At 38.8% G+C, this 22031-nt stretch overlaps 2 pseudogenes; one reads left to right on the forward strand and one right to left on the reverse strand.

Moving 5' to 3' along the window:
- Nucleotides 1–2759: 2759 nt before the first annotated feature.
- Nucleotides 2760–3762, reverse strand: LOC114047623 (annotated as a pseudogene).
- On the forward strand, nt 3761–14436 carry LOC114047690 (annotated as a pseudogene).
- Nucleotides 14437–22031: the final 7595 nt, after the last annotated feature.

Here is a 22031-nt window from a genome sequence, read left to right on the forward strand (position 1 = left end):
ATCCTGCTTGGGCATCCTGGTGGTACTGCTTTCTGATTGGCTGAGTATTGTGGTCCTGTCTGAGACTAGATGGATGAGGTTGTGGTTGAGTGCATGGACACACCTGCTGTTTCTGTGGGAAATATGAGGAATGGGTCTGGGGGCAATGACTAGCTAGAGGCAGTGGCTGGGATCCCATCACATGGACATACCTGCTGTTTCTGTGAGAAATATGAGTACATGGACACCTGTTCTAGTGAGCAGTGAGGCATATATGAAGGATAGAGTTGGGGGTGACAGTGACTAGGTAGGGGCAGTGGGCCTCCTGTTCAGTGGGGCCTATAAGTTAGAATATTGGGGTTGGGGGCAATTGTATTAGAATTCCATCACCAGGGTGAGGAATCTGGATTGTATGTGTAGTCAGTGAAAACCAATTGAAGGTTTTTGGTTATAGGAGTAACATGAATGAAAGGTCAGAAATGGAGTTCAAGAAATTTTTAAAACTCTCGTATGCATTAGATGCAATTAAGTCCTTGAGACATACGTACTATTTTATTCAGTAGTTTCTCAGTTGTATCCAACTCTTTGTGACCCCATTTGGGGTTTCATGGCAAAGATACTGAAGTAGTTTGCCATTTCCTTCTTCAGCTCATTTTACAGATGAGGAAACTGAGACAAATAGGGTTAAGTGACTTACCAAGGGTCACACAACTAGTAAGTATCTAAGGCCAGATTTGAACTCAGGAAGCGTCTTCCTGACTCACTCTATCCAGTGCATCACCTAGCTGCCCCTTATGTACTATAGATCATTCAAAACGTAGGATCATGTGAATCTTACATAATACACAGAATCATATGAATTTGCTATTGTCTATATAAAATATGATGAAAAAGGCCCAGTGGAATATTATCTTAAATGCTATGGAAGATCACTGACAGTTTTTCATCCTCCATAACTGACTTGTTTAAAAGTTAATATTTATCCATTCCTAAAGAGAACTCACTGACAGGATTGCTTCCAAACAACTCTAATGTGAAAGTAAATATTTTGATGAGAACTCTTAACTTCTTACTGACATCGTCAACATAGGGCAGCCAGGTTAGGTTGGCAGGAAACGGCAAGCAATCTCAACTGAGGAGGAATCGCTGTGTCCATTATGAAGAGTGACTGGTTTGAATTTTAAGTGTACTCGATTGAGGCAGCAGTCCCCTGAGGCCATCCCATGCCTGCCCTTGAATATATTCTTCCATAGTTGGTCTTTAAGCCTTACTGGAAGAAAGAGTATGAAATTCTTCAGGTCGCACTCCCAAGGTTTTCCACATACTTCAGATGACTGTATGAACCCCCTGGCTCCTGCTATTCATAGGTGCTCAGTGAGTACTTAGATTAACTGAATTTGATCCAGTCATGACTGCAGATTTCCATTCCATTTTATTCAATTTAATTTGATGTAAGAATAAGGATAGATGCCCAAGTCATTATACTAGATACAGATGACTCAAAGGCAAATGAGACAAAAGCTGTCCTCAATCTAAGTAGATAAAATGAAAAGTAATTCCAAGGAAAAATGTGCGCTAATGACCTAAGGGATCTGGAAAAAAACCGAAAAGCTATGCTTTGAATGGGAGGCCCTTATACAAAGGGATCTAGGTGAAATATCTAATATTGTATGTGGGGAATAGCTAGATAGCTGGTTTGACTGGAATGGAGGGTGCATTAAGGGGAATAATATGAAGTACAGGAAAGGTAGGAGGGGTTACTTATTGAAGGCTTCTTTATTATAAAAATAGGGAACCATTGAGCATTAAAAGATGAGTTGACGGAAGTCCCAGTTTATATTTAAGTAGTATTAATTTGACAGCTGAGTGTAGGAGCTAATACAGGGGAGAGATTAGAAACATGGAAACCATTTGGGACACTGTTGTAATAATCTAGGTGAGAGTCAGTTAATAATTTAAAAGTGTTTATTATGTGACAGGTGTGACATTTAAAAAGTTTGAGGCATAATTTCTAGGTAACAATTTCTCATATAATTTCAATAATTTCATAATTTCTCATTTATTTAAAACTCTAGTAAAAATCTTGCCCATACTAATCTTTGATCCAGTTTCAATGGATATAGAAATATGCAATTTGAATTACATTCACATTTAACGAAAGTGTCAAGTAATCATAATAGATGGTGTTTTTTTTTTTTACCAACAGGTTCAAAGCATCTCACTCATAAAAGCAGTTACTATGTCTCATTTTATGGTATTTAATAAAAAGGTGCTTCTTGAAAATAAAAGTCAAGAGATCAATGGCCTGATAGAAACAATTTCAGCAATTCACAACATGCTGAATTAACACTTCAAACATGGATATGAATCTTTAGCATAGACCTTTGTCAAGGGAAGCCACGGCAAAGTTTGTTGCTCCCTGTTAATAAAGGACCACTGCTTCTCCCCACTGTCCATGACTCCTAGAAATAAACTGTGCCTTAAATATTGCTTATTTAAAACTACATTTTTTTACAGAGCTATTTAGTACCTGACACAGAAAAACAATTACAACTTAAGAATCATATAACATGAAATTATACAATTAAAATTTGCATGAACACAAATCCACATGTCATAAACACTGAGGGCAAAGGACAAAGCAAAAAGAAGAAAACTAAATTGGCTGTTGTATACAATTGGACACAGTTGTGTCACGTACACTAAGTCTTTCACAAAATGGTCATCTCAGATCAACAGAAGACCACTCTCCAGTCAATGTTGTCATCCCACAAGATGGGCTACTGAAGCACCTGCTTCTGTTTTCTGCAGGTCCTCCTTAAATATTGTTGGTAATTATTTTGGTGATTACCACCACCCCACCCCCCCTCCGTGATTTGCCATTAGTGTTTTGCAGACCACTGTAGTCGGGGTTTCCCCATCCATAACCATAGTTCCCATAGTTATACCCAATATAATCATGTCCACCATAGCCACTATAGTTTTGACCATCATCATAGGCACTATTGTAATTTACATGTCCTTGCTCACAATAGTTATTAAATCCTTAGCTGCAGTTTTGGCCTTGACCTCCGCACGGCCTGTAATCCCGCCTCTCCCGCCTCTGCCGCCTCTGCCGCCTCTGCCGCCTCTCCCGCCTCTCCCGCCTCTCCCGCCTCTCCCGCGCCCCCTCGCTCCTTTCTGTTGTTGCTGCTGCTGCTGTTGCTGTTGCTACCTGCTTTCTTCTCTGGGCTTAGCAACTTTGATTTCACACTTCCCAGAACCAATCTGATGATATCTGTTTTCTAATAATTTCTTTACTGGTTCCTCATTTGCATACGTGATAAAACAAAATCCTCTTCCTTCTTTCGTGTTTTTGTCCTTAGGAAGTTCAATATTCTCAATTTCTCCAAACGGTCCAAAATATTCTTTGATTTGTTCTTCAGATATATCTAGGCTCAGTCCGCCAACAAATACTCTATAGGCAGACTCCTTTCTCTCTAAAGCTTTAGCCCTTTTGGGGTTTATCAACTTGCCACCTAGCTTGTGCTCTTTGAATTTCAAGACCTTATCGACACTGGCAGCATCTTTGAAAAGCACAAATCCGAATCTCCTCGAGCTCCCCTTGGAATCTGTTTTAATTATGCAGTCTACAACTTCTCCAAAACGAGACAGGTATTCAGCGAGATCTTTCCTGCTCGTATCCCCGCTTAGCCCGCCAATAAACGTTTTACCGTCATCCTGCAGGTTCTTGCTGGTGTTGATTATGAAGCCGTCCTTGCGGTACTTGCTCACATTCACCATGGCGGTGGGGCTGGAGGTGCAGAGAAGGAGTAGCAGCTTCCAGATTGTATCGAGCTAGATTTAAAATGGTGGGCTCACAGTTTATAAGCTCTTGGAAGAGTAGGGGTGGCAATTAATGAGTTAATGAGAAGTGGGATCACTCCAAGGAGGGATTGAGAGAGTGACTTCAATGTCACTCTTGGACTTTGAGACCATCTTTACACCCAGCCCCCCCTCCCCTTTGGGCAATCTAATCAAAGAATTTGTCCCCACCCAAACCTAAGTAGAACACAATGGGCTTCCCCGTCATAGATTAAATTCCTTGTAAAGCTGGGTGGGATCTAACCAAGATTGAGAAATTAATTCAATCTCATTATCAGTAAAGTCCTTTAAAAGACTAAACTTTGAAATGGGGACTATAAAAAAAGGGGGAACTCTGGATCTCCTCAGATTACTGGTTATTAATAATCGTTTGTTTCACAGGTGAGGCAGCTAGATGGCTCAGTAAATAGAGAGTTGGGCCTGGAATTAGGAAGACCTGAATTCAAATCCAGCCTCAGACACTTACTAGCTGTGTGAACCTGGGCAAATCCCTTAACCTCTGTTTGCCTTAATCCACTGGAGAAGGAAATGACAAACCACTCTAGTACCTTTACCAAGAAAACCCCACGGTCCACGGGGGTCCCAAAGAGTTGGACATGACTGAAAAACAATATGCTAGGCACTGCACCCAGTACTGAGGTTACAAAGAAAGAAAAAAAATGCAGTTCCTACCCTCAAAAAATTCACATCCTGAGAGAAATACCATGCAAAAAGTTCTAAGTACAAGAGGAATACAATGTGAATGAAAGGTAGTCTCAGAGGGAAGAGGTGAAGGTGAAAAACATTTGAGTTGAGAGAAAGGGAAAGCAATGAGGAGTGTTGTGGAGGATTAACACGCTGGGCAACTTGATTAAGTGAGAGGAGGGGTAGAGAAGGAAAGAGTCAAAGATGACTTTTTAGATTGTGAATCTCAGTGACTGGAGGACTGGAGGTGTTATCAACTGGAGAAGGGATGGGCTTGAGGGAAAATATAGAACTTTTAAGGAGGTCACCATAGTCACTCTAATTACTTCAGGGTTAACAAAGCTGAAGGAGGAGGGTGAATCTGGGCCTATGTCGGTCGGACTCAGGCCTTGGCTGAACTAAACTAGCTTCTTTTTTATGCCCCATTCCAGTTGCACTGTCAGAGTTTCACCTGGTTTTTTGGCATTGGGCCAGTAAGGCAAAAAACACATGCTTAGACTGTGAGTAGGAAAAACTGTCCTTCACACAAACATAAAATACAAACTTACGGGGTAATGGTGGCGGTATGAGGGGGAGGGGCTCATAAAAGAACTCAGCTCTGTTTTGGTATCACTTTCTTTCTCCTCCCCCGTGGCTTTATTTCTTGATCTAGTAAACAGATACTGTTATCATACCTGCCAGTAGCTCTTCCCTACTTCATAGGCAAAAGGGGTTATGTTTGCAAAGAGAGTTGAATCTCAAGATGATTCAAAGATGCATCCTACCTAGGGAACATAATTTTTTTCAGATGAATCTGATCTTAATGCATTTTTAGCAATCAAACCAACAGTTAAATACATTATACTCATATCTTGTTGAAATGAAAACATTCTGGCTAGATGGCAAAGCTCCAAAAGTCCTGCCTTTGGATTGACCAGCAGGGTATAATGAATTTCCATCATCTTGCAGTGCTTAACTGGGGTGCATGGAATCATTCCAGTCCTGCAGACAGTAATTGGCTTTGCTTTGATATCATTCAATCTCCATGTTTGTTTCAGTTCCTCCACTAGACCCACATGTTTATTGATCTTCTCAGCGTCTGTTCCTAGAATATTTTTGCTTAAAGGAGCAACAACATCAATAAAACCCACTGTTTTAGTAAGTTTATCAAATGGCAGAATAGCTGAGCCATTGGCCAGAATGTGTTGATGTTCTTTTCCAACACATATTGTGGTGACTGACTTCCCATGTGTTCTTCTGTTTAAGATAATGGCACAATATGGAATTATGAACCCATTTTGAAGGTTAACTGTTGATCAATAATTTTTATAACATTATCATGCCTCTTGGCATAATCCATAGCAGCCATGGTCATACTTCTAGCTACATGCTCTACTGGCATAGCAATATTTACCATTAACTAAATTCTGCTCTCATTATACTTATGATCATTTTTAATGCCAATCACCCAATTCTGAATCACAATAGCAAATCCTTACTTATTGTCCTATGTGGAGTAGAATCACAGAACTGGAAGTGATCCAAGAAATCATCAAATCTAACAAATAATTGAACTAAAATTGCTTCCACAACATCCCTAACAAGGGGAAATCCAGCCTCTGCTCAAAGATTTCTAGTGGGAAGGAACTCACTGCCAACCAACGAAGCCCATCATTTGCTGTTCAGTTGCTTCAGTTGTGTCCAACTCTCCATGACCTCATTTGGTGTGTTCTTGGCAAAGATGCTGAAGTGGTTTATCATTTCCTTCTCCAACTCATTTACAGATGAGGAACTGAGGCACACAGGATTAAGTGATTTGCCCAGGATCACACAGCTAGTATATCTTACCTTTAAACAGCTTCAACTTGGACAATTGATTTTGTGAAACTAAAATGTAGGATTCTGCACTTGTCCCTAGGTGGTAAAGAGAATGGAGATTATGCCATGTACGAACTGGTTGAAGGAAGCAGTTTTGGGGAGAAGGAAGGGTGTAGCCTGAAGAAGAAAAGACTTAAAGGGTCGATGATAGGGAGCTTTGAGTGTTTGAAGGCCTTTCTTATAGAAGAGGGTTTAAACTTGTTCTCCTAGGCTCCACTGGATAGAAATAGCAGCAATGAGTTCGAGTTATAGAACACTATGTTATGTAACATCTTTTTGGATCTTTACTCATCCAATGTATTAGCTATTCCTCTTAACTTTATTAAGCATGTTATCTATAGTTTCATCCAATTTAACATTAAACATTACTGGTCTAATGGTGGATCCCTGGGGCACATTATAAGATCTCTGCAGATTGATATTGATTCATGAGTTCAGTCATTCAACAGTTTTTAAATTCATCTAATTTTATGATCATTTGGCTATATATCTCCATTTTGCCCATAAGGACAGACTTTTCCAAATGTTTTGTTGAAAGCCAAGTATATTATGTTTCCAACTTTCCCTCAATAACACTGTTAAAAAAGAAAATGCAGTTAATGTATCTGGCATGACTTGTTTTTTATGATGCCCTGTTGGCTCCTAGGGATCACCACTTCCCTTTCTTATGCCATGTCAATATATTAATAGAATTTTGCCAAGAGAAGTCAAGTTCACTGACTTTGTTTGAAGATTTATCTGTTTTCCCTTTTTATGGAAATTGGGACATCTTTCTCTTTCTCCATAATATTTCAAAGATCACTAACAGTGATATAGCATTCATTTCTGCCAATTCTTTCAACATCCTGGAATGTAATTCATTTTGGCCTATTTACTAGAATTCATCAAGGGCAACTAGATGCTCTCTTAATACCTCTTCATTTATCTTCAGTGTTAACTCTCTGCTGACCATTTTTGTTTTCTTATAATATTATTTTAATAGGTAGAAAAAAGAAAAGCAAAATGATTCAGTAATTTTGCTTTCTTACCCATTATCCTTTTCCTGTCAACTCAGGGTAGCAAATCTACCCCTTCTCTTTGATCTGTCTCTTTTTCCTCAACATAGGTTTTTTTTTTGTTTGTTTGTTTTTGTTTTTATTAAAATGTTATTTTTATCGTCCTCAGCATTTTTTTGTCAAGTTCAGTTCAATGCGAGTTTTACCTCTCCTGATGCCAGACTTAGAGAACTGTGTGATATTTCACTTTTTGAAAACTTCTCAATGTTTTGCAATCTGGCTTCCAACCTCATAATTCAACTAGAACTCTCAAAAGTTACCAATGATCTCAAATGCTAAATATGATGTTCTTTTTGGTTCTTATCCTTTTTGATGTATTTACTATATCTGACACTATTATTGAGCATTCTTGGATCCTGAATCTTCTCTCTTCCCTGTGTTGGCCTGATATTTTATTTTCCTGGTTCTCCTCCTGTCTAACCTCTCCTTCTCAATTGCCCTTGCTGGGTATTACTCAGGGCTCTGTCCTAGGCCTCCTAATCTTATCTTTTTATATACTCTTTCAGTGATATCACTAGCTCCCACAGGTTAGAGTTTATCATCTCTATACAGATAACTCCCAGGTCTATAGATTCTGCCAGACTCTCTTCCCTGAGCTTCAGCCTCATACCACCAATTACCTATTGGATATTTCAAACTGGATGTCCTAGATACATTTCAAACTCAATATAATCCCCGAAAAAATACCTTTTTCTTTCTCATAACAAATGACCCTTTTTCCAAATGTTCCCATTTCTGTGAAAGGTACCACCATTCTTTTAGTCTCCAGGTTTGTAACCTTGTCACCATCCTTGACTTATCAATCTCCTTCACCCTACATATCCAATCAACTTGTCATGTCTTATTGTTTCTACCTCCACAGCTCTCATATTTTTTTCTACACACAGAAAATACCACCTTAGTTCAAAGTTTCATCATCTCTTACCTAGATTATTGCAATAGCCTCCTAATTGGTCTTCCTGCCTCAAGTCTTTCCACCTTCGAGTCCATCATACCCAGTATTGCCAAAGTTATTTCCCTAAAGTGCATATTCAGCCATATAATTTCCCTACTCAAATCAACTCCAGTGGTTCCCTATTGACTATAGGATAAAATATAAACTTGTCTGCATTTTTAAAGTCTCTCATAACCTTGCCCAACCTATCAGTCCAGCCTTATTGGACATTATTCACCTTCAACACTCTGCAACTTAAACAAACTGATCTTTTCTGTTTCTCACACATAACACTTCATTTTTCATCTCTATACCTTTGTACTGGCTATCCCCTAATGCCTTGAATACACTCTTTTCTCACCACTGCCTCATAGAATTCTTCTTATCCCAACTGCTACTGCTTTCCTTCTCAAACTACCTTGTATTTAATACTTTGTAATTATTTTTATTTATTCTGTACATACTTATATAGGTACTTGTTGAGCCCCCTCATTAGAATGAAAATTCTGTGTGAATAGAGATTGTTGCATTCTTTGCACTTGTATCTTCAGCGCTTGGCACAATACCTGGCATATAGTAGGCACTTGCTACTTGTTGATTAACTGATATGTGTTCATCCTCAGTCACTTGCTCTTAATTCTATTTTCTATGTGGTTTTAAAAATCTATGTTGATCTATGAGTTACCATGTATCCACATTTATCTCTTTAGACAGATACCCTTTATCCTTATCAAAACCATTTGTATTTGAGTCTTCAGAATGCCACTCTTGAGAACTTGCTATCAGTTTCTCCCTGTCCTTTCTTTATGGACAATATTCTATTTTCTTTAAGTGTTCCTGAACACTTTAAAATCTGCTCTCTCAGGGGCAGCTAGTGGTGCAGTGAATAGAGCACCAGTCTTGGAGTCAGAAGGATCTGAGTTCAAATCCGGCCTCAGACACATAACACTGACTAGCTACGTGACCCTGGGCAAGTTTCTTAACCCCAATTGCCTTACCAAAGAAATAAATTTTAAAAAAATCTGCTCACTCAAAATCTAGGGTACATATGGAACTAGGCTGTTTTCTTTCCCTTTTTTATTATAGAATAGAAGGTGGAATGATAACTTACTTCCAAAGATTCTATTATTTCTACTTTAACAAACATTTCTTCCTTTTCTGTCAGAAGCACCTCCAGAACAGCTGTTACCCTGGTCGCTTCCTCTACCTTTTTGAAGAATGAAATTATCTTTAAGTCAAATCAATAGTTTATCAGCTGCTCTGTTTGTGGCAGAAAAAGATTTTTGTAGAAATCCCCTATCTAAACTATATTATGTCTCCATGCCAGGTGCAGGATGTGTTTCCTAGTCTTTATCTAAAGTATTTCATTCTCCTTACAGGTCGGATTATGGTCTGGTCTTGTCATAATTTCACTTCTATTTTTCTCATTATTTATATTTACTTGCTGTAACCCCTTCTATATGGCCAGAAGAAGGTTCAGGAATTCAGTCTTGCCTTTCTCCTGGATAGTGCATGGCTCTTGTGTTATTTGCATAAAAGAGAATTTCCTTTTCCATGATCCCCTCTGCTTATCTGTTTCTTGGATTCCTTGTCTTGGCTATAAGTTAGCCATATTTGATTGATTTCATTATCTATATGCAGAAATCTGTCTATTAGATGGTGGACCTTGCCTACATTTTGAGAATGTTTTAAGACATTAAAACTATGCCTTTGAGCTCTGACTGTAACTTGTTGATTAAACAAACCCTTGTTCAAGTGGGAACTGGTTCTACTGTCTTTATTTCAAAGTCACCAAAGCCAAGATCTCAAAGCCTGAATATTTTGCAGTGGGTTCTTTGTCCTATGGAATCTGCTAGTTCAAAGTTAACGTGGCATTTGCACCAGTAGTAGTTTTCTTTCTGTAATGTTGTTGAATGGTCCTAGATAAATCCTCTCAACTTCCTAACATCCAAAGATAAGTAGCCCAGCTGTGATTGGCATGTTACAAATTGCTAACCTGAAAGGTAACTGTTGGCTTCTAATTCTGAACTTACTGTTGAGTCATTTGTCTGTTCTCTCACGTATTATGCATTTTATCCCCAAGATTTAGTGATGGACTTGTGATCAGTTTTTTCTGATCACATGGGCTTCTTATTCCCTAAATTAATAGCTTATTTTGAGAAAAATGCTTTATATATTTTTAACTTATTGGTAAAGTTCTTGATCTTATTAATGATGTATATCAAAACCCATTCATAACTTCAAATCGATGTGATTCTTACTCATGCTGTCTGATAAATTTCTCGTATAGTATCTATCCAATATTCCTGGAACCTTCCTCCAGGCTGCTCTGAGTTTGCCCTTTTACTATCCCTCATTCTTTCTTCATAACTACCCTACCTCTTTTTCTGACTATAAGTTTCCCTAAATATATTTTTATTTGCTTTTAAAGTAAGAAGAATTTATTTTATTCCCCACCTTCCTGTCTCCATTGAAATAAAGTAATAATAATAGTAATAACTAACATTTATATAGTGTTTACTATATGCCAGGTGCTATGTTAAGCACTTTATAGTTATTATCTGACTTGATCCTCACAACAAACCAGGGACATAGCTGCTATTATTATCCTCAGTTTACAGATGAGAAAACTGAGGCAATGGAGGTTAAATGACTTGTCCAGGGTCATATGGCTAGTAAGGCTCTGAGGTAGGATTTGAACTTATGTCTTCCTGACACTAGGTCTAGCACTCTATCCACTGCACTACCTAACTTCCCGTAAAAGACAAAAGAAAAACACAACCCTTACGACAAATGTGTATAGTAAAGCAAACCAAATTTCCACATTGGCCATGTAAAAAAGTTATGGCTTATTTCCATCTTGAATCTGTCACGTTTCTGTCAGGAGGTGAGTAGCATGTTTCATGATCGGTTTTCTGTAACTGTGGTTGGTTATTGCATTGAAAAGAATTCTAAAGTCTCTCAGAGTTGTTTGTCCTTGCCATATTGTTGTTATCATATAAATTATTCTCCTGGTTCTGCTCTCTTTACTCAGCGTCACTTCCTATCAATGCTCCCAGTTTTCTCTGAAACCATTCTTTCTGTCATTTCTTACAGTACAATGATGTCCTATTATATTCACATAACAGAATTTGTTCAGCCATTCTTCAATTGATGCCACTTGCCTTAGTTTTCAGTTCTTTGCCACAATAAAAAAGACTGCCATAAATATTTTTGAACATATAAGTCCTTCCTTGATCTTTTTAAGGTATAGTCCTAGGAGTGCTATCACTGCTTAAAAAGATATGCACAATTTAGTAATTTTGGGGGCATACCTTTAAATTGCTTTCCAGAATGGCCAGATCAGTCCATAACTCTACCAACAGTATATGCCTGTTTTGCCTGTTTTCCTGCAACATTTGTCATATTTCTTCTTGTTAATTTTGCCAGTTTGAGGGGTGTGAGATAGAACATCAGAGTTGCTTTAATTTTTATTTCTCTAAGCAATTTGGAACCCATCTCCAAATATGGCTATTGATAGTTTGGATTTCTTCTTTTGAAAATGGCTCTTCTATAAAACTGCGCATATCCTTTCACTTAGCAATACCTCTACTAGGTCTGCATCCCAAAGAGATCAAAGAAAAGGGAAAAGGACCTATTTGGACAAAAATGTTTATAGCAGTTCTTTTTTGTGGTGGCAAAGAATTGGAAATTGAGGGGCTAATTAATTGGGCAATGACTGAACAAGTTGTGGTATAGGATTGCGATGGAATACTTTTGTTCAGTAAGAAATGATGAACAGAAGGGAGGTCAATAGTCAGAGTGGAGGAGGGAGAGCACTATATATGAAGCTCAGTCAATCAATCAACATTTATTAAGCACCAACTATGTTCTTGGCACTGCGCTAAGCTAAGGATGGAGAAAGAGGATCAGAAAACTGTTGCTGGGGGAAAACCTTTGAGGCCCGTTGGAGTAAATCACCATCAAGGCTGTCTTTGTATCCACCACTTGAAGACTTGAAAGTAGATAAAGTAATTCAGACTCAGATAGCCTTTTCTAGCAGATAGCAAACTGTGTCAGTACAACAATTTTGCCAGATGACTCTGCTCTCATTTCTCAAGATGGAAGTGTCTATCCTAAACTATATCCTGAACTTTCTCAGTACATGGGCCTGAGTTTACATGAAGAAGAAATATGTATCAACATTGTCCTGGTTCCTGGAGCAACATCTTGGGGGCAACTGGTGACCAGACCTTCTGCTGTGAAATATATGGTGGCTTCTATAACTGGTAATGATTCGAAGAGCAGAAATTAAACAAGGAATCTGGGAAGTCATTTTGTGTAGAGATCAACATGGAAAAATTGACCTTTGACTTAAGTCAAAAGACAATGGTGTATTTGTTTAGCTAATCCAGGTCAATTCTCCAGTATCTTTGGTTGGTCTGAGATTTGGGGACCAAGTCCTTCAAATTAATGGTTAAAATTATGCAGGGTGGGGCTCTGATAAAGCTCATAAAATTATCAAACAGGTTTTTGGAGAGAAGATTATAATGACTATTTGGGACAGACCATTTGAACAAACTATTACCATGTGTAAAGATAGTACAGGACATGTTGGATACATTTTTAAAAGTGAAAAGATATGGAATATGATATTATGGAGGGCAAGGGAGATAGGATTACAGTCAAGAATCACCTACCCAGCAAAATTGAGTATAATCCTTCAGGAGAAAACATGGATATTCAGTGAAATAGAGGACTTCCAAGCATTCTTGATGAAAAGACTAGAGCTGAATAGAAAATTCAACTTTCAAAAACAAAATTCAAGAGAAGCATGAAGAGGTACACAGAAAAGAGAAATCATAAAGGACTTATTAAGGTTGAACTGTTTACATTCCTATATGAAAAGATGATATTTGTAACTCCTGAGACCTTTGTCCGTATTAGAGTAGTTGGAAGGGAAAAAATGATATGTATAGATAGATAGATAGATAGAGGGCACAGGGTGAGTTGAAGATGACTGGGTGATATCTGGAGAATAAAATAAAGGGGTGAGAGAGGATTATACTGGGAGAAGGAGAAAGGGAGAGGTAGAATGAGAGTAAAATATCTCACATGAAACAGACAAGAAAAGGCTTTTACAGTGAAGGGGAAGTGGGGGAAGGTGAAAGGGAATGAGTGAATCTTATTCTCATTGGATTTGGCTTAAGGAGGGAATAACATACACACTCAATTGGGTATGGAAAGCTATCTTACCCTGAAGGAAAATAAGGGGGAAGGGGATAAGAGAGTGGGGGGGATGATAGAGGGGAGGGCAGATTGGGGAAAGGGGTAATCAGAAGGAAACACTTCTGAGGAGGAACAGGGTCAAAAGAAAGAATAGAATAAATGGGGGATGGGATAGGATGAAAGAAAATATAGTTAGTTTTTCACAACATGACTACTATGGAAGTGCTTTGCATGACTACATATGTGTAACCTGCATCGATTTGCTTGCCTTCTCAATGAGGGTGGGTGGAGAGGGAGGAAGGGAGAAAATTTGGAACCCAAAGTTTTAAAAACAAAGGTTTAAAATTGTTTTCCCATGCAACTGGGAAATAAGATATATAGGCAATGGGGTATAGAAATCTATCCTGCCCTGCAGCAAAATAGAAGGGTAAGGGGATGAGAAAGTGGTGGGATGATAGAGGAGAGGGCAGATTAGGGGAAGAGGTATTTAGAATACATGCTGTCTTGGGGGTGGGGGGAGGGACAAGATGGGGAGAAAATTTGGAAATCAAAATCTTGTGGAAGTGAATGTTGAAAACTAAAATTAAATAAATTAAAATAAAAATGAAAAGATAACCTCTATAGTGAATGATAGTTTTGCAGCAAGAAGTAGTCTTCTCACTGAGCACATTTGTGAAATCAATGGTCAGAATGTAATTGGCCCAAAGGACTCTCAAGTTGCAGACATACTTTTAACATCTGGGATTGTAGTTACCATTACAATCATGCCTGCTTTCATCTTTGAACACATGAATCAAAAGGATAGCATCAAGTGTTATGAAAAATCTAATGGATCATGCTATCCCAGAAGTTTAAAATCCAAGCAATTGTATCTTTCACATAATGGAAACTCTGCTGCATGGGCAGTTTACTCAGCATCTTCTGTATGAGACACATAAACCTTATTGGGAGCCAAGACACATGCTGCATGAGAGCCTCTGCATTGCATTATGGCTGGAAATATTACTGTTTGACATCGTTTTGTGTTCAAGTTGTAAGCTGTGTTTGTAGCCTTGTACTGGTCTTACAGATGTGAACCTTTCAAGAGTTTTGACTTTCATGGCATCAAGTTTCCAGTAGTTAAACTACTCTTTCTATAAGCCATTATGGTTAAAATAACCAGTACAGATTTTTTTAAAATATTATAATCAGGTACCTGTATTTTACATATTCTAGAAAGTAATATTGTTCTTCTTATTTTTCTTCTGTTGTAGTGTTTTTAATGCTTTGCTATTGTACCTCTGGCATAACTGCTTTCTGCTAGCTCCAATCTTGTTCACAAAAATATCATTAAGCAACCTTGGTATCATCCCACATGAGCATTACAAGAGGCAAAATATAGAATTGCACAAAATTGTGATGATCTTATCTTTAATAATGTATAACTAATGCTTCAGTTGTCACCTTAACCATGTTAAAAGAAAGTTCTGAAATAAAAATCAAATAAATTGATTAACTAAAAAAAAAAGAAAGAAATGATGAGCAGGATGGTTTCAGAAAAAACTGAGAAGTCTATATGAACTAATGCAAAGTAAAGGAAACAGAACCAGGAAAACATTGTACACAGAAATAGCAATATTATAATAACAATCAACCATGAAAAACTTAGCTGCTCTAATCAAGACAATGATCTAAGACAATTCCAAAGGACCCATGATGAAAAATGCTACCCACCTCCAGTGAATTGAAGCATACTTTTTCACTTTATTTTTTTTGGTGCATTTTCTTTGGCAGCATAGCTGACATGGAAATATGTTTTGCATGACTTCCAATATCATATTGTTTGACTTCTCAAGGAGTGGAGGGGTGAAAGGAAGAGAATTAAAAACTCAAAATTTTGAAAATGTTAGAATTTTTTCATGTAATTGAGAAATATTTAATAAAATATATGTGTTTATATGTGTGTATGCATATATACATATATGTGTGTGTATACATATATATATGAAGAGAGAAAGAGAAAGAAGAGAGTGAGAGAGGGAGGGAGGGAAAGAGAAACAGAGAGAGAGAGAGAGAAAGAGAGAGAGACAGAATGGCCCCTTGACCAATTATCAATTGAAGAATGGCTCTCAGTCATTTAAATATGAATCAGTTTCTTATATGTTTTGGAAATGAGACCTCTATCAGAGAAACTTGCTGCAAAGATTTTTTTCCCCCAGTTCACTGTTTTCCTTTTAATCTTAGCTGCATTCAACCTGCATACTTTTTTTAAAACTTAATTTCATTTTTTTAATTAACAAAAATTCACTGTCTTTTCTTCCAACATCTTGCATTCCCAAATGAAAAAGAAAAATAAATCCCTTGCAAGAAATATGCGTAGTCAATCACTCTTATTCTTCAGTTTGTGTCCATTTACAATGCCTATCAAATATATATGTTCTAATAGATTAATTTAATGGACTGCCCATCTAAATTCTTGCCATAATCTAAGTAATATGAATTCCTCATTCATTTAGTTTTTCTCGTATAGATTATTCAGGTAAGCTCTTTTAAATAGTCCTGCATCTCATTGAGAATTCTTGAAGTGTTCCAAGGACTGATGTAATCAGCTCAATGTCACAGGCAAATATTACCTGGAGGACCACAATAGCCACAGGGAATCTCTGTTCCTTTTGTATTCTTCACAGTATATCACCAATGACTTTGATAAACACTTTTGGCAAGCATACCCAATTTTATTTCTCAATTGATGTCACTACTCAAATTATCATTGAACAAAATGACCTTTGTAACTGCTTCTTATAATAGAATCATGTATACTCAATATATGCATGGAAGACTTCTTTTTGGAGGAGAATTTTATCTATTTTTTTCATAATCAGCAAACAATAAATACAATGGTATCTCATATTCTATATACTTTTGGGTCAGTCGGGAGCCTGAAAGACTGACCTAGTATAGAAAATTATCTCCAGTAGCCTGCCTGCTTCTTTTTTATATTCCTACCAAGAATAGTCTCAATATGTGCATGTGCAATTCCCATAAAGATTTCATAGAAAGGAAATAAAGGAATATGGGTTGGTAATTGATGATGTCCTCTTGATTGAGAAATAATAGTATTGTATTTTTCCCCATTATTTTGTTAGACTCTTGGGACATCTCAGTTGAAAAAAAAAGTAACTCTTTAAGACATCAGAATCATGAATACCTCTATGGTTGCCAGTGAAACTAGTGTCTCAAAGCCCATTTGCATGACTCTGCTCATTGTTCCAAATTTCCATGTGGAATGATGTTGTCAAGAGCTTGGCTGAAGAGATATTCTGGTCTTTTGGTTTCCACTTCTGAGAGAAAATACATGAGGTCACAGATTCAATTTAGAGAGAGGTCTCTGAAAGAAGAAGAAAAGACTCTGGAAAGAAGCCAACATGTAGAGGAGCCAGCACCACCATCACAACCCTGTCCCTAGCTTACGATACTAGATATTTTGAGGATTTTCCCCTAGGGTGAGATTTGGGACTTTTTCTTGTTAAGTTGAGAATTCTCAGTCCCAATGGAAAACCTCATTCATTCTGTATGTTGTCTGCTGTATTTTCAACTGTATACTTTATCTGATTTCTGTTTGCCACTGGGTCTGATAAATAAGTTTATTTGCTATTTTTTATGAGTGTTTATTGTGGAACTGGCATTTTGTGGAGGGAGTCAAATTTTGGACCTATAGCCTGAAGCATTCCTTCCCCATTAAAGGATAACAATAGGACTGGAGTGTGAACCTAAAAATGATTTCCCTAAAACCAACAATACTTTGGGAGTCAGGAAAATATCATTCTTGCTTGGTACTTCCTCTCTCTAAGGAGAGCAAAGTGGCCAGTCTCTGGTTCCCACTTCTTACTTCCTTTCCTGGTAAGAATAAAAGTCTCCCTTCGAGAAGGGTGAGCAGAGGAGACTTTAGATATATTTATTCTTGCTTCCAGGTGAGCCACATTAAGACAGACCATGGGTGAAACACAACACACCACTCTTTACATTAGTTATGGCCAAATAATTTCTGAATATTCAGACAATATCAATATATTACTTTGATATTTGTGAGAACCCCTTGGTGTGGTACTAGAAAACATGGCCCCTGAATGGGGAGTACAGAGTAAGGGTGGTCCCAAGTAACATGTAAAATTAGTGTTGTGGTACAAGGGTTTAAGTTGTTGTAGAGATTAATCATGTGAGTCAGAGGGAGAGAGAATGGTTGCAATAAATAAGAGTGAATTAAGGTATCCCCCCCCAAAAAAAATCTACAGTAGTTTGTGAGCTTTCCTTGGCAAAAACTCTTGAGGTTCCATATATCAGAGCTCTAACAGCTTAATAAGTGAGTATTATTTAAGGGAGCTGTGACCAGCTCCCTCCTGGGATCAATTCCAACCTGGGACCGGCTCTCCTGATGGCTGCATCCCTAGTCTGGACTCTCATATCTTGAGGAGTCACATTACCCTTGCTTCATTCACAGCTCAATTCACTCTCCAGATGTTCTACCTTCTCACCAGCCTCGTGGGCATCCTTTCCCACTCTCTTCTCCCCTTTAAGTTTTATTTTCCTCCATTGGCTTCCTCCTCAAGCTCCTTGACAGTTGGGGCCATCTTGTTCTCTTGGATTTGTATCCCCAGTGCTTAGCATAGTGCCTGGAACATAGGAAACACTTAGTAAATGTGTTATCTAGGTGGCATGTGGAAGCAGGTGCTCCCTAATGTACAGCTACCTGGAAAGAATGTATGCATACTGGGTCCTATCATGGAGTGGTTCCAGTTTTGAGGGGACAGTAGTGAAAGAACTCTCTCAATCATAGTATAACAGAACTAGAGGTTCCAAGTAGTGAAGATGACACTCAACCAGCATTTATTGAATGCCTACTATGAGCCAGAGACTACTCTAAGCCCTAGACATACAAAACAAACAAATTAACAGATCCAGTTCCTGCTCTCAAGGAGCTCAGAGTCCAGTGAAAGGCATGGAGATAGGAAATGGAATGTTAGATAAAGGAACCAGCCAATAAGCCAATTTGGCTAGAGTATAGAGTACTGGAGGGAGAGCTTAGAAACCTTCCTGGAGCCAGGCTAGGAAGGGCTTTTACATGGAAGGAATTTGTCTTAGATGTAAAAAGGACACTTAGGGTCACACAACCAACAAAATGCAGGACGAGGCATTTTCTCTAATTCCTCACAATCCCTCAAAACTCTCCAAAAGAATTATATGCAAGAAGTAATGCATATGTAGGTATTTCTGCAAGCTAAGACAGTAGGAACCTTAACAAGGCAAAAGCCTGAGGAATACACAACAGGAAAACTAAAGCTGAAGTCAAGGTTCTCTTCAAGAATGAAGAACAAACCACAGCCTGTGAGTAGTCCAGGCTGCCCCAGTGGGGACCCAGCTGGCCAGTTCTAGTTGGCCAAGTCAAATCCTCCTCCCCTCTCTCCACATGGGGTATCATGCCCTTCCTGAGGATGTTCTGCCCAAGGGAAGGTAAATTTGGATGGCTGAAACCTACCTAGTTATCTTGGGGTCTACAGGCTAGATTTCTTTCTTAAGACCAGGCCTGAAACCCAACTTACTCAGGCTCTCATAGATTGGACAACAATAGGTCCCTGCCCAAGAACTACTAAATGGGTACTTTTGGGACCCTCCAGGCTCAGAGTGAAAGTAAATAGTAATTGTTTCTTTTTTGGTCAGCAACCCTGAGGGTCTTCCCCACCCAGTTTGATTTTTTTTTTTTTTATTAAAGGGGCCTTGACTCAGTTCTTAAACAGGCCTATTCACTGAATGGGTGTTTGTTTTACTCAGTGAGACCTCCAAAGGGCCTTAGCTTAAAATGCTTGCAACCTGGACCATCTCCAGTCCTCCTGATCTGTATCTGGCCACTGGACCTGTTAAACTTTAGAGGTTCAGGGGCACTGGGACCCCAAAATCATGACACATTGGTCCTGCCTGAAAGAATTCGACCCACACCTTCTTTGAGCCAAAGACAAGGTTTATTAGAACACACTTCATATTGGCCAGACTCTTAAGGAATCTAAGCATTTGTATTGCTAATGCAAATGGGCCAGATCTTAAGAATCTGAGCCCCTTGGGGCAGGTAGGTGGCACAGTGGATAGAGCATTGGCCCTGGAGTCAGGAGGACCCAAGTTCAAATCCGGCCTCAGACACATAACACTCAATAGCTACGTGCTGGGCAAGTCACTTAACCCCATTGCTTAGTCAAAAAAAAAAAAAAAAGAATCTGAGTTCCTTAATGGAGACAAGATGAATTTTATATGCAGTAAGACTGTGGGAGGAATTCAGGAGTAGCTAAGTAGTTTGTGGTGACTGGAGGAGGGGTCTAAGGAGGATCTGGATGGGAGTGACCAGTAAATTGGGGTAAACAGAATGCCAGGGACCTGGACTATGGGGCCAAGGGAGAATCCTATCTAGATAGGATTAAGGGTGGGAAGTGAGGGGAGGTAATAGAACTGAATTGGGAGATTGTAGCCACAATGAAAGGTCAGTTGAAAGGATTAAAGCCTCAGGCAAATGCCAGAGATTTGGGAAAAATCCTAGGATTTTCTTTTTTTGGGGTCCAGATCCCAAAGACAAGGTCTTTGCTTTTTAGGGGTTCAGATCCCATCCCCATCAGACTCAGATAGCTCTGGAGGAGAAAGTGAGGCTGGAGACTTTGCACAGCCCTCCCTCACTCATATCCAATTTATTTACAGATCTTGCCATCATCTTCTGATGTCATGGTCTCTTTCAGAACGTAGGACAAACCACAAGTAAAACTAAATGACACAGTTCCGAGTGCCCAAGAGTTTGCGTGAGCAAAAAAAGTCCCTGGGGCTCAAGGAAGAGGAGAGGAGAAAAGGTCAATTTTGTCTCCTCTCCACTGTATCTCCAATGCAGCCAATATTTGGTTGATTTATTGCCTCACTTTTATTTTCTATGCTGTTTGAAGTTAAAAAAAAAGTCGACGGCCATTAACCTGAGTTTGTTGAGTATTGAATGAATAGGTGTGAGAGTGAGAGAGGGAGGAAGTGGGAAACAGATGGGAGGAGAGAAAAGAGATTTATTTATTTATTTTTATCTCAGCCAAACTGAGAGGGGACTAATGAACCAATGAGGGACTGTGTACTATTTTCATAACCTCCCAGAAGTCTATGTATCCTAATTATATTCCAGACAGCGATAGAAACCCATACTGTCTGCCAGTCAGAAAGGCCAGTGCTGTGGGGAGAGCAGCTCCTCTTACCTGAGGGCACCTTAAGGCTTCTGGCTCTGTGGGACAGAGGTTGCCTCCTCTGGTAACCTGCTTTGGGATAGAGGTGGAATGATTTGTGCATGCCTGTATAGTGGTGAGATCACATCTTCTCCTAAGACACTAGAGGTGAGGTATCATTGGGAATTTAAAGGGTTGATTCCCATAAATCCCAAGTGCTTCATTCCTTTTTGGGAGCCTCACTGTGTATTTGAGGTTGGTTTTAGTTTATTCTATTTCTTTTTGAGCTGGCCTGATTACCCTATCATTGGTGAGTTAAACCCCTATTTAGAATATTTTTTGGAGGAATTCATTGGAAATCTATGATCCATTATCTAATGATCTTATAAATATCGGGTTCCTTGGATATTGTAAGACCTGGAGAGCTTTTGTCTAAACTTACATCTCATAATTAATAAATTCTTGGATTTAGAACGAGAAAGAAGTTTAGAAATTATCAAGTCTAATTTAGAATAGTGTAAATAGATAATTTAGAAATTATCAAGTCTCCCCCCTCCCCCACCCCCCATCTTATAGATGAGGAAACAAAGGCCTAGAGCAATTGGGACTTGCTTAAGCTTACCTAGGCTGTAACTGGGCAGAGCTGGGATTCAAAACCTGGTCCTCTGACTGTCTATTGGCAGGGCTCCAATGGAGAAATTCATGGGCTGCCTCATGTCCTAAGGCAGGGGTGGGGAACCTATGTCCTTCTAGGTCCTTGGGTATGGCCTTTTGACTGAGTTTTACAGAAAAATCTTTTTATTAAGGGGATTTTTTTCTATGAAGTTTGGGTTTAGTTAAAGGACCACCAGTGGGGACCTAGAAGGCTACATGTGGCCTAGAGGTCGCAGGTTCCCCACCCCCGTCCTAAAGGAATGCACAGAGGAACTGTCCCTAATCTCTGCTGGGAAAGTCCCGTGTGCTCTGGAAACACTTTCAAGACTAGACCTTACCATTGTGGAAAAGCTATTTTTCCCCCTTTCCTTTCCTTTCCTTTCCTTTCCCCCCCCCCCCCCCCCTTTTGTTGGCTGTTTGATTAATTTTTAATTTTGTCTTTTCCTTGTTGGTTTGAGTAGGGACTGTTCCCTATAATCAGTAGGGAGGTGGTAACCTATAAAAACTTTGCAAAATATTATTTGTTGAATTTGTATAACTTTTATTTGGAGTGAGTATAATCTCCAGGCCCATCAACTATGAGAG

The sequence above is a fragment of the Vombatus ursinus genome, unplaced genomic scaffold (genome assembly GCF_900497805.2).
Source record: "Vombatus ursinus unplaced genomic scaffold, bare-nosed wombat genome assembly UNPS02000577.1, whole genome shotgun sequence".
Taxonomy (NCBI): Eukaryota; Metazoa; Chordata; class Mammalia; order Diprotodontia; family Vombatidae; genus Vombatus; species Vombatus ursinus.